This window comes from Rana temporaria, chromosome 7 (genome assembly GCF_905171775.1).
Source record: "Rana temporaria chromosome 7, aRanTem1.1, whole genome shotgun sequence".
Lineage (NCBI taxonomy): Eukaryota > Metazoa > Chordata > Amphibia > Anura > Ranidae > Rana > Rana temporaria.
The window spans coordinates 130827605-130840998 of record NC_053495.1 but is presented as its reverse complement, the minus strand read 5'-3'; positions in this window follow the sequence as shown (position 1 = coordinate 130840998).

Here is a 13394-nt window from a genome sequence, read left to right as displayed (position 1 = left end):
ACCTGCGCATGACTTTGACGCACGCGCGGTAGCTTCGGCGGCATAGGTAGGGTGAAGCAAGATGGCGGCGACGGCATCGAATGTGACGAGCAAATGCTCGTCGTACGCGATGACGTCACTGCGTTCTTTCCTTTCATGAGAACCGCGGTTCTTTTGAAACTAAAGTCTGTACATTCGGGCGGCAAGAGTTTCTTGCCAAGAATCTCACCAGGGAAAACGATGGGTTTTTCCTGACGAGATTCTCGGTTGTGTGTACAAGGCCTAATGTGTAAGATAAGATCTATAGGGTTTTGAAAATTCAATCTGCAAATGGATTCAAAACTGACTTAAAGATGACTTTTAGGCAGTTGTGAGCAATGATTTATAGGTTGAGTGGTGTAATGCTCTAAGTGATGAACGCTTATGCCACGTACACACGATCGGTCCATCCGATGAGAACGGTCTGATGGACCGTTTTCATCGGTTAACCGATGAAGCTGACTGATGGTCAGTCGTGCCTATACACCATTGGTTAAAAAAACCGATCGTGTCAGAATGCAGTGACGTAAAACAAAACGACGTGCTGAAAAAACAAAGTTCAATGCTTCCAAGCATGCGTCGACTTGATTCTGAGCATGCGTGGATTTTTAACCGATAGTTGTGCCTACTAACAATCGTTTTTTTTTCTATCGGTTAGGTATCCATAGGTTAACTTTAAAACAAGATTGCTTTTTTTTAACCTATGGATAAATAACCGATGGGGCCCACACACGATTGGTTTGGTCCGATGAAAACGGTCCAACAGACCCTTTTCATCGATTTGACTGATCGTGTGTATGCGGCATGAGGGTCAAATTTAGAGTGATTATTATTTAGATATGATAAAGAATTTGTTATCACAAGCACTATCTCTGTTTTTTTTGCAGATGAGACATAGCTGTGCAGCAGAATACAGTCATTGCAAGATATTTTATCCTGAATCTTAGCTTGAATACGCAATTCAGTTTTTGGCACCACTTCTCAAAAAGGCTGTTGTTAAACAGGAAATAGAAAAGTAGATGCAGTGAATTTAAAAATGGCAGGGGGCATCTCAGCTATGAGGAACATATAGCTGAACTGAATTTATTCTCACGTGAGATTGGGTGACTGGAGTGGGGATAGGATCACTGCATATTATATCTATAAATGGCTCATGTAGAACATTCGGAGCAAAGTTTTTTACTTTAAAATAGTCACAAAAGACAAGTGAGAACTTTTTTGCAGCTTGAACAAAGAGATTTAAAAAAAATCTGTAATACTCTTCCAAAGGAACTGTTTCTAGAACAGTCAGAAGAATATTTAAAAAATGGTTGGATCTATTTCTAAAAGATTAAAATAAAAAATATTAAATTATTTTTGTAAAACAATAACACCCAATTAAAACCAAACAATTATTTTAAAATAAAATTAAAGCTGAACTCCAGGCAGATGAAAAAAACAAACAAAAAAAACAAGCAATGTAGGTATTCAATCATTTAAATAATTAATTAATGCATTTTCAAATGCAGCAAATTACCTTAGTTAGAACTGATATCAACCTCATAACCCTCAGTACAACATCCAGTCAAGCATGTTGAATTTGCATATGTTGACAATTAATATGTTCAAACAAGGAGATGGGAAAGAATGACCTACAGCTTCCATTAAGGTGTCCGTTTATGAAGCAGTGAAATCTATTCACTGCTTCTTTCTCCGGCATTCACAGTGAAGATTTTTCTCCTCTGTGTGCCAGTTTATGAAGCAGAGAAGATCACTTCACCCTTGGAGGAGTGAAGTGATCTCCCAACGCTTCAAACAGTGGAGAATGGACCAGAAATTCACAGAAATACGGAGATGTCAGTTTATTGAGCAGTGATAAATTATCACTGCTCAGTTCACTGAAAGACACATGGTTAATGTAATTAAAATAACGAGTCCCCCTGCATAATATATATATGTATACACACACACACACATTGTATATACATGCAGATACACACACACATTATATATATGTACATGTATACATTATATATATGTATGTATATATATGTATACACATAAATATTACAGGGGGACATGGTTACAGTGTTGGGGGGTCTGAACGAGGTAGAAGGAAGTTAAAAATCTTCCTCCTTCCTCCTCAGATCCCCCGGGATTCTCTCTTCACTCCCTGCTTCACTACCTCTGAGATGGTGAATCGGGGAGGGTGAATTCTGACTTCACTGACTGATCGCCAGTGAAGAGCTCAGATCACAGCTTCATAAACTGGCCGTTTCTGTGTCAGTCTATGAGACTTCACTGTGTGTAGAGATAATCTGCGGGAGAACAAGTTCAAACACTTCTCCCCCCGATTATCACTGTTTCATAAACTGTTTATGGGCTGTGATCAGTGGTGATCCTTGGGATCACCGCTCTTCACTGCTTCATAAACGGACACCTTAGTCTTCTGCTACTCCACCACAGTTCAATCACAGGCTGGAGTCAGGGAGCTGACCTTGCTGTACTGTATAACTGCACCACACTGGTCACCATACATGCTGGGAACTCTCTGGCAGGCCTGTCTAAATTTCTGGACTAGATGAAATAGGAAAAGGATAAAATAGAAATAGAAATAGGATTAGACATGTGCATGACGAAAATATTTAGTTTTGTTTAGATTCGTTAATCTAGTTATTTTGTTTAGTTACATTTGGTTGATTCGGGATTGGGTTGGGTTGGATATTCAGGATTTGTATTTGAAATTCATATTTGGAATAAATTGTGTGTCTTTTTCAAATTTTCCTTATATTTACTGATTTTTTACCGAAACTTTCAAATCGATAACTTTTGAATAGGTTGATTTGATTTTTTTTTTTTATTCGAATGCGGCAAAGTGAATAAACAAAAGAAAATTCTTCATCAAATGAATACAATAATTCTTTAAATCATCTTTGGCTTAACAAAAACAGCATTATTTCGAAATGGTACTCTAAAAACACACAGTCATTGATTTCAGAAATATGTTTACAGTTCGAATTCAAATGGAATTCGATGTAAAATTTGATTTTGAATTTCAATTTGAATTTTGGAAATTCTGACAAATTGTGTTTCGTCATTCGGAGCATTCGGTAAACTTACTACTGTTTATACTGTAGTTCAGATATTCGGACATATTAGAATTTCCGAATAATGAAAAATGTGTCTGAATATTTATTCTGAATAAAACGAACCGCACATGTCTATAATCCATTAACAGGTAAAACAGCCCCATATTTGTATTTCAACTGTGTATTAAGCTATTGTCCTGGTGTTCAGCTTTAAAGTGTATTTATGATTTGCAGGTAAAAAAAAGTAAAACATCTTACAGATACTTTTTCATTTATTTTCATTATAAAGCCATACTAACCCTTATTGGTTATTTTATAACAGTGCAGACAAAATGTTATGTTTTTCTTACTTACTTTTGAAAAGGTGTTGCCTAGATGCAAAATTATTGTTAAAGTGGTTCTAAAGGCTAAAGTTTTTTTACCTTCATGCCTTCTATGCATAAAGGTAAAAAACCTTCTCTGTGCAGTAGCCCCCCTATTAGGTACCTGAGTCCCATCACAATCCAGCGATGTGAACGACAGCCGATGCTCTTTGGGGGACACTCCCTCTTCCTTTGTTGAGACAGCAGAGGGAGCATTTTACTCATCAGTACATTCACACAGAATTTAATGGTTTTCTATAATAAATTGATGTCCAAGTTATATGTAGTATAACAACCACTTGACCACTGGGCACTTAAACCCCTCCCTAACCAGACCAATTTTCAGCTTTCGGTGCTCTCACATTTTGAATGACAATTACTCAGTCATACAACACTGTACCAATATACATTTTTTGACCTTTTTTTTTACACAAATAGAGCTTTTTTGGGGGGGTACTTAATCACCGTTTTATTTTTTTGTGCTATAAAAGAAAAAAGACTGACAATTCTGTAAAAAAAATTAAATTTTTCTTCGTTTCTGTTATAAAATTTAGCAAATTAGTAATTTTTCTTAATACATTTTGGCCAAAATTTATACTGCTACATATCTTTGGTAAAAAATAAGTAGAAAAGTACAAATACCCTCCAAATTACCCATTTTTGAAAAGAAGACATTCCAAGGTATTTAGAAAGAGGAATGGTGAGTTTTTTGAAGTTGTAATTTTTTCCCACAATTCTTTGCAAAAACAACACATTTTTTTCTTTTTTTTCACAAAATTGTCATGTTAGCAGGTTATTTCTCACACACAGCATATGCATACCACAAATGACACCCCAAAACACATTCTGCTATTACTCCCGAGTATGGCGATACCACACATGTGAGACTTTTACACAGTATGACTACATACAGAGGCCCAACATGCAGGGAGCACCTTCAGGAGAGCGGCGGGAGGGGGGACGTCATTTCTCGCCTCCCGTAAGAACAATCAAGTGGCAGAACAGCCGCTATGATCATTCTTATGGTGTAAGGCAGGGTATTGCAGAGTATGGCTGGGTATTGCAGAGTATGACAGGGTTTTGCAGAGTATGGTGGGGTATTGCAGAGTATTGCAGAGTATTGCAGAGTATGGCAGGGTATTGCAGAGTATGGCAGGGTATTGCAGAGTATGGCAAGGAATGGTTGAGCATGGATGGATGGATGGCTAGATCTGTGACTGCAATTGTCACAGAGCAGCGCTGTAGGCACTACACACATCCAGCCCACAGCGCTGCTGCCACTGATCCCTCCCCCTCTCCTCTCACACTGTACCAATCGGTACACAGAGGGGAGAGAGGAACCGGCATCATGTCATGACGCTGGTTTATTTACAAGTGATCGCTCCATCATTTCACAGAGCGATCCTGTGGTAAATAGCCGCTATCAGCAGCCATTTACCGTGATCCGTGATTCTCCAGGTCTCCTGGACCGGCGATCACGGATACTCCCATGTGTGCACCCCAGGGGGCGCACAGGAGTGCAATTCTGTGAGGACGTGAATGTACGCCTTCCCAGAATTATGAAGCCGCACTGTAGCCATCATTCGGCTATAGTGCGGTCAGCAAGTGGTTAAACAAACAGTTTCAAACCATTGAAATATTATTTCTCATTTCTCTTTTAAATATTATTTCCCCTTTCTACACCCTACTGTATTGGTGATAAGACACAGTCTCTGTATTTATTTCTCACAATCCTGAGAGCACAGTTAGGGTGCCCCTTTAACACTACAGCTCCAGATGGGAATACAAAGATGTGGCAGATGCTCCCTGCCCCCACCCAAAAAAGGGGAAGCAATATTCTATTACGTTGCGTCTGCTTAGAGGACAAGATCGACGATTCTCCTCAGGTCCCCTAATATATATATATATATATATATATATATATATATATATATATATATATATATATATATATATATATATAGATCTATATCTATATAGATATAGATATATCTATATATACCTATATATCTATATAGATCTAGATCTAGATCTAAATCCATAGATATAGAGATATAGATATAGATCTATATCTATATATAGGGTACATATAAAACACTTTTTACATAGTATAAAAGGTAATACCATACCTCCCTGTATTTGACTTATGTACAGAATACATATCAGCAAATGTTTTCACCTTTTAACCAGTCTTTTTTTCTTACTCAGCCTTGCAGTAAAAGGTCCCAGATGGGAACATCTGCCAGACGCAGAAAAGCAAGGCTGATCATTCTCCTATATGATTTTATTATAGTAGAACAGGAGACTTTTGATTTGACAGTCAGACATTCATGGCCTTTTCTAAAAGTGATTATTTAATGGCAGCCAAAAGCTCACTCTCTCCTTTCAACTGGGCATTGATTAATGGAGTCCAGCAGTGACTACAACCCTGGCAGATTCTGAGATCCACACCAGACAGCTAAAGTATACTACCGTACAAAAATACAAGCATAAAAGAAAAGTGTGAAAATGGTTTTGATATCATTCATTCAACCCTGGTGCCATTGTCAAAATGAAAAATAATTTATCACAGAGAAAAGACAGCCGTGTTCAGGCTGCACGATTAAATCCTTCTAAGGTTACATTTCTGTTCCATATATCAGGTCAAAGGTGAAATCCAAGGCCATTATGGAATCACCACACATTGAACTGACAATGCACCATTAATAATTGTCGTGAATTGACAACAATACTTGATTATCATAGTTTTGTAAACCCTCAGCAGGATTATTGCATGACATTTTCACATTTGCCCGGTGACACAAAAGACATTAAAATCAATACAAAGTGTCTTGAAAAATCAGACTGACATTTGGCTGGTTCACTATGGAATTCCATCTAAATTATTGTGTTAAAACAATATGATAGCTAGGTGTGATGCGTGCATAAGTTCACATTATTACACAATTCATTAAAAGTCTAACATATGATGTTCACTGGATGAACTATCAGGGACCAAGCTACACCTAGAGTCATGCTGTGCTCCATTTTTTCCCTGCACATTTATTCTGTGTTTTCAGTGGCTGAGAGTGAACCCCAGAATGACATAAGCAAGGTCACAGTGTACCCATGATGAGGCCCTCTTAGACCATTGGACACATTGGTGCATATATTTTCATAGTAAGAATCAAACTTACCATATTGCAAAAAATGTGATATGATTTGCACCCAACAATTTTGCTTAAAAGTTCTCCATGATAAGATTTAAACATGTTAAAATAACCTGCAGAGATATAGTTTTATACTGTATTGTACCTCACAAAGATCATATAGTTTTATTTGGTATTTGCAATAGTCCAACATTTTTCAGGATTAAGCTGATTATGCCAGAAAACCATCCAATGGAGTCTGGACCGTAGTTAGAACAAAGAAAAACCTCCTTGCTACAATTATGTATTGTTTGCTTATTTTGGGCCAGATTCTCCAAGAATTTGCGGCGGCATCGCGTAAGCCATTTACACTACGCCGCCCCAACTTACTGGAGCAAGTGCCATATTCCTCAAGCACTCGCTCCGTAGTTTGCGGAGGCGTAGTGTAAAAGACCTGGCGTATACCCGCGTATTTCAAAGGGGGCGGCTTATATTTAAATTAAGCGCGCCTCCCCGTTCCGATCGAACTGTGCATGCGCTGGGCTAAAAATAGCCCAGTGCGCATGCTCCAGTTCTCGGCGGAAAACGTCAATGACGCTGACGTTTGCGTCATTGACGTAAAGTCGTATTCAAGAACGACTTATGAAAACGACGTACCCGACGGGAAAAGACGACGCGGACCCGACGCCATACTTAACATGGCATACGTGGGACTGGCGTAAGGTTACCCCTCATATAGCAGGGGTAACCTTATGCTTACGCAAACGACGTAAGCGACGGTTACGCGACGCGATTTCGTTCGGAAATCGGCGTATCAGGCTCATTTGCATAAACAAATGAGACCTGAACGTAAACGCCACCTAGCAGCCGGCGGCGAATTCCATTTAAGATCCGACAGTGTAAGTGACTTACACCTGTCGGATCTACAGCGTATCTATGCGAAAATGATTCTAGGAATCACTCGCATAGATACGCGGGTCAAAAAAGAGAGATACGACGGAGTTTCCTGAGATACTCCGTCGTAACTCTTCTGAGAATATGGCCCTTTGTTCTTTTGATCCAACAGTAGACATCACTATGGCAATGTTATTTTTAAAAGTCACGGTTGTAGCTGGCTAATTTGTAGCTTTTATATTATCTGAAATTACCGCTGATGTTTATTTTGCTGACTGAAGCAATTCCCTAAATTTAACATTTTGCATCTTGTATTATTTGAAAACAAATGCCACATTTAGTGATTTAAGCACCATTCCATACCAATTTACTTTAGTACATTCTCACTTACTATGGTTACTTGACCGGTATAGAAGAAGCTAAATGTTTCAGCTGAATATTCTTTTTTTTGCTAGAGTAAAAGACCTAACCTCCTCCAGAAAAGTAAAGAGCAGGGAGGTCTGTTTTGTTATGCAGAAGCCCTAATGTGAGTTTCTGTGCTGGGACAAAGGGGTGCAACAGAGAGGGTAGCTAAGCAAACCTCTCCAACCCTGCTTACTATCACAGTACATACACTTGTATTGCCTATTTATATCACAAAGGAGAGACAGATAGGCAAAAGTGACCTGTGTACAATATACCTTTTACATTAACAATTTTCTTTATTAAGATAATAATGTTCTTTTAAATGTATTGTTTGGTGAACACAACTCGAGGTCTGAATTCAGTAATCCCTGCTAATTCCTTATCAAAGAAGGGGACTTTATTAAGGCACTATGTTGAACCTTTGCTTTTCACATTAATGAATGCTTCAGGAGCCCTACTTGATTCTAAGGCTATTTTATTTGAAATATAAAAGATTAGACACAGAAGAAATCACAATCTCGGCAGGAATCACTGACAATTTTGATGAACATGAAAACCAATTGTACAGTTTGTTGGCAACCTGCAAAAGGAAGGTGAAGCCAGGAGACCTGTACCCCCCACCCCCAACATCCCCTTGATCAGAGACTCTTGAATCTAAATAAAAAGGGGAGAATATACTTCCTGAGACTGTGTTCCCAGTCAATTAATTCTTCCTTTTTCAATTCAAAGTTCAGCAGGTGTCACAGATACTTTGCTCATGTTCGACTCCATGAAACCAAATTAAGATGGAATAAAGAAAATTGCAAGCATGCAGGGAAAGCCTTTTGTGCTTGGCTAACAGGGTGACATGTCATCCTACTGAAATGACAGACCTGGAATTAGAAGTATACAGAGTGCTGACGATCTTGTTGAAAGAGTTTTATTTTTAAAGAATGTTTTCTATGAGGCTTTTCAAATGTCACTAATGGAATTTTAATAGTGAAAATCATCTTACAAAGTTACAACTGTTATTATGCTTATTGATAACCATGTATTATACTGTATTTTTTTACTGTAACTAAAACAGTTATATAGTCTGTTAAAGAAATCTAGGCATTGTTACATGGAAGTCAAAAACTGCAGATTATGTGCATTCTGCAACTATTTCTGAAAATAGCAAATTGTAAGATCTACAGAAACTATTCAGTGGAAACTAAGGTGTCACTGACCTTTATGAAAAGGCTGTTAATCTGGCCACTTCGGACAGTGTGGAGGGAAAATAAATGAGCAACGTGGCTTGACAAGCTCAGTTTTTTCATTCTCTTTTTTGTCAGCCCCCTCAAGTGATTTTTTATTTTTTTTATTCGTTGTATTTTTTACAATGATTGCAGCTTTGCAAAGGTCTTAGAAAGGTCCTTGTCTCCACACTCGTTTCCTGCACTATACCATTAGCGTGCCTAATGTCAGGAGAAGACACGAGAGATCCCTGCATAGGCCAAGCAGTGCTCAGCTCAGGAAGATGTGTGTTACAGTGTGATCATAGTAAAAGGTAGAATTAAAGGAAAAAAATACTTGCTTCCAAATGCTGTTGAATAGATTAGCAAGATCCCGCTCAACAAGGTTTAGCAACAGTAAGTGCCACGATCAATAAATATTCACATTGAGGGGAATAATATCTTGTAGGATGAAATTATGAATAGTAGCATAAATTAAATACCCATTCACACCTGGGTTGATAAGTTGCAGTGCAATAAGGCACGTGTGTTAATCTGCATTTTGCATGCATTATTGTGCATTTTTATTGGTCTGCCAAAGTACTTCAATGGATAAAGATATACTCATAACCCTTTTTTCATCACAGCACACCACAGTGCATACATGGTGTATTGCAGTGCTTTGCACTCTACAGCAGTGGTTCTCAACCCTGTCCTTAAGTACCCCAAACAGGCCATGCTTTAGGAATTTCTCTTATGCCGCGTACACGCGACCGTTTTTCATGACGGGAAAAAATGCATTTTTTTTAATTGGTCGTTAAAAACGGTCATGTGTAGGCTCCAGAGCATTTTTCTCGACGTGAAAAATTGACATTAAAAATTTAGAACATGCTCTATTTTTTCTCGTCGCTTTTTTTCACGACGCCGTTAAAAACGGTTGTGTGTACGCTTTAACGACGGCGGGAAAAATGTGCATGCTCAGAAGCAAGTTATGTGAAGGGAAATTTTCATAATCAGCCCAAAGGGTGGCGCCATTCGAATGGAACTTCCCCTTTATAGTGCCGTTGTACGTGTTGTACGTCACTGCGCTTTGCTCGAGCATTTTTTTTCATGATTGTGTGTATGTAAGGCAGGCTTGACAAGAATCACGTCGAGAAAAATGTTTTTTCCATGACATGAAAAATGGTCGTGTGTACGCGGCTTTAGATAAAATAGCTGCCCAAAAAAACAAGCCATTGACTCTTATTTAAATCACCTGTGGCCTGTTGTGGCCTGTGGCCTGTTGAGAACCACTGCTCTACAGTTCTGTATAGCGACACCATATGACACCGTAACGCACCACACACAGATTATGCATTTTAGCATGAATTGCTGCAACAATATGCCCTGAGTGCAAATGTGACTGTCAGAGAAAATACATGTGTCCCCCAATTAACACATCAATGAAATGCCAATTAATGTGGCCATAGACATAAAGTTCATGAAACTTGACAGGTGTATTTGCTTTCCCTTAAAAAAAAAAAAAAAAACTTTAAATTGGCTCACTTTTTTACATCCACCTGTAAAAGTCATTCCTACAAAGAAAAAGTTTAAAGAAGAAATTCCAGCCATGACTATATCATACATAGCTACAGTATTGCATACAAGTGAGTACACCCCTCACATTTAAACTGGACCAATGTAACTATGAATAGTATAGCCGTATCTGGAATTCTTCTTAATTATGTTCTACTCCTGATGCCCACACTGCCAATACCCATGGTCTGCACAAGCTATACTGGTTACAAAATATCTTCAGCGTCTGACTCCTCCGGGAGTTTCAGATGCCTGGTCCCCCTCTGCCAAGTGTAAATTCCTCCGCTGGTCCCTATGTTACTACACATAAATTACATTGGAGCCAGAGGTAGGATCCACAGCACACAGAGGAGGCTAGGCATCTGACACACCCAAATATGTGCCAACTACTGCTGATATCTTTTGTCAGCAGAAGGTTTGCAGACAGAAGGTATCGGCAGCACAAGTGCCAGCAGAGATATTACCTGTTACTTTGAGAGGATAACTTTTGCAGTTGATTTAAAAAAGAGACAGAGTCACTTTTAGAGGACCATAAACAGTGGGTATGTGAGGATAGCAGAGGTGCCACCTAGAGGAATAAATAGTTATCAGACAAACCTGTCTAATTTGCATTACCCCAAAATTAGTTGGCTGTTGCTATAAACATATGGGCCCGGATTCACAGACAACTGTGCACATTTATACCGCCGTAGCGTATCTCCTGTACGCTACGCCGACGCAACGCAGAGAGGCAAGCACAGAATTCACAAAGCACTTGCTCCCAAAACTGCGCTGGGTTTCCTAGACGTAAGCCGGCGTAGGTGGAAGTGGGCGTGAGCCATGCAAATGAGGCGTGACCCCATGCAAATGATGGGCCGAGCGCCAGACAGATATGTATAATGAATGGCGCATGTGCCATCCCGTGGACGCATCCCAGTGCGCATTCTCAGAATCACGTCGGAACAACTCCCTAAGATATGTCAGATCACTGCCTACGGCGTGAAGTTAAAATACGCCCAGCCATATTCATGTACAACGTAAACTACGTAAAATACGCCGGCTTGTGTTCCCTGGTGCAGCCCTTTGCATGGATGCTGCTGAGTTACACCTCCTTTATGGGGCATAACTTTACGCCGGACGTAGAACTTTACGCGCACTGCGTCGGGCGCACGTACGTTCGTGAATCGTCGTATTTCCCTCATTTGCATATTTGAATAGAAAAATCAATGGGAGCGCCAAATGCGTCCAGCGTAAATATGCGCCCACTCTACGTCGGTGTAGGCAAGTTACGTCGGTGGGATGAAGCCTATTTTTAGGAGTATCTTAGTTTGTGAGCCCGGCGCATAGATACGACAGCGCATATTTGCACTTACGCAGAGATACGTCAGCGCAAGTGCTTTGTGAATCCGGGCCATGATGTTTTTGCTCATTCCCAAAATAGGTAAAGTTAGCAAATATCACCTTATGTATTGACTAGTTTAGCCCAGTGTAAAATAAAAATCAGTATTCAGCACATAAGTAAAGTAATAAATGATGCAGTAAAGTAATTGGTTCTATGTAACGGTGCACTAACACATAAATAAATGAAATGCCCCAATGTAGCAGAAATTTATATCACAATGTCACAGTAAAGATATAAATAAAATGCCCATAACTCTCATCACACTTTATGACAAAGAGCTCAATGTCCTAATAACATACATTATAAAAGTGGAACATTTAAAGCTAAATTAAGTGATACAGGCCACAATGGCATAATAAATCAACTGATAAAATAAGGTAATATCATAGTAAATTAATATAGTGGTAACATCATCAGTAAATTGGCATTTAAAAAAATCCTAGTTGACAAGCAAGCTAAATGTTACAAAGAAAAGTGACAGTTACAGTGCCACAATTGACAGACAAAATGCTCAAAAGATATTAAGCCCGCTTCACACCAATTGCAGTTTTGAAATTGTAGCCGCTGGTCAGTGCAATTTCAAGTGTGGCTTACCGATATCTGTGAGACTTCATGCACAGATGTCAATGCAAGTCGCACATGAAATCGCCAAAAATAGTGCAGGAACCTTTTCAATGTCGTTACAAGTCGGAGTCACACCAATTTGAACAGTTCCATAGCCAGAAATAGGGTGCCACTTGTCAAGTGACTTTGATCTGTCAAATTGCATGACAAGTTGCACCGCTGTGAATGGGGGCTAGGGGTATATAAAGGCAAAACTTTTTTTTTTTTTTTATCTTTGGATAAGGTGAGGAAGATTTAGAATCCATAACAGGTTTAAGAGAGATTTATGTAATGATTGTCACAGGGAATGAAGGTGAGGGTAATACCCAAAAGTTTGATTTGTCACCAGAATAGGAAAAGATAGAAAATCTTCAAAGAGACTTGTTCCAGTGACAACTGTTAAAATGAGGATTTCCACTCACTTGGGAAATATAAAAAAATTACAGAGATTGTATCTATTCCCTACTGAATACAAAACATAAAATGGTAATTTCAATCACCTGCAAGGAGATAGAATTGAAATTGCCTCACAAAAAAAAAATCACTTTCAATGAAATAGTCGTATAATTTTCTGCTTTTAATTGTATCTTTCAAGTAAACTGTATAAAATTTGTCAATTCATTGCCTAGTTTTGACTTCAAAATCATCAAACTGTGGGTGGTAGATTGCTTAGTTTGTGGTGATTACTTGTGAATAGTTTCACAGTTACATGGTCGGTAAAGTTGAATAAAGACACCAGCCCATCTAGTTCAACCTGTGTTAGTGTG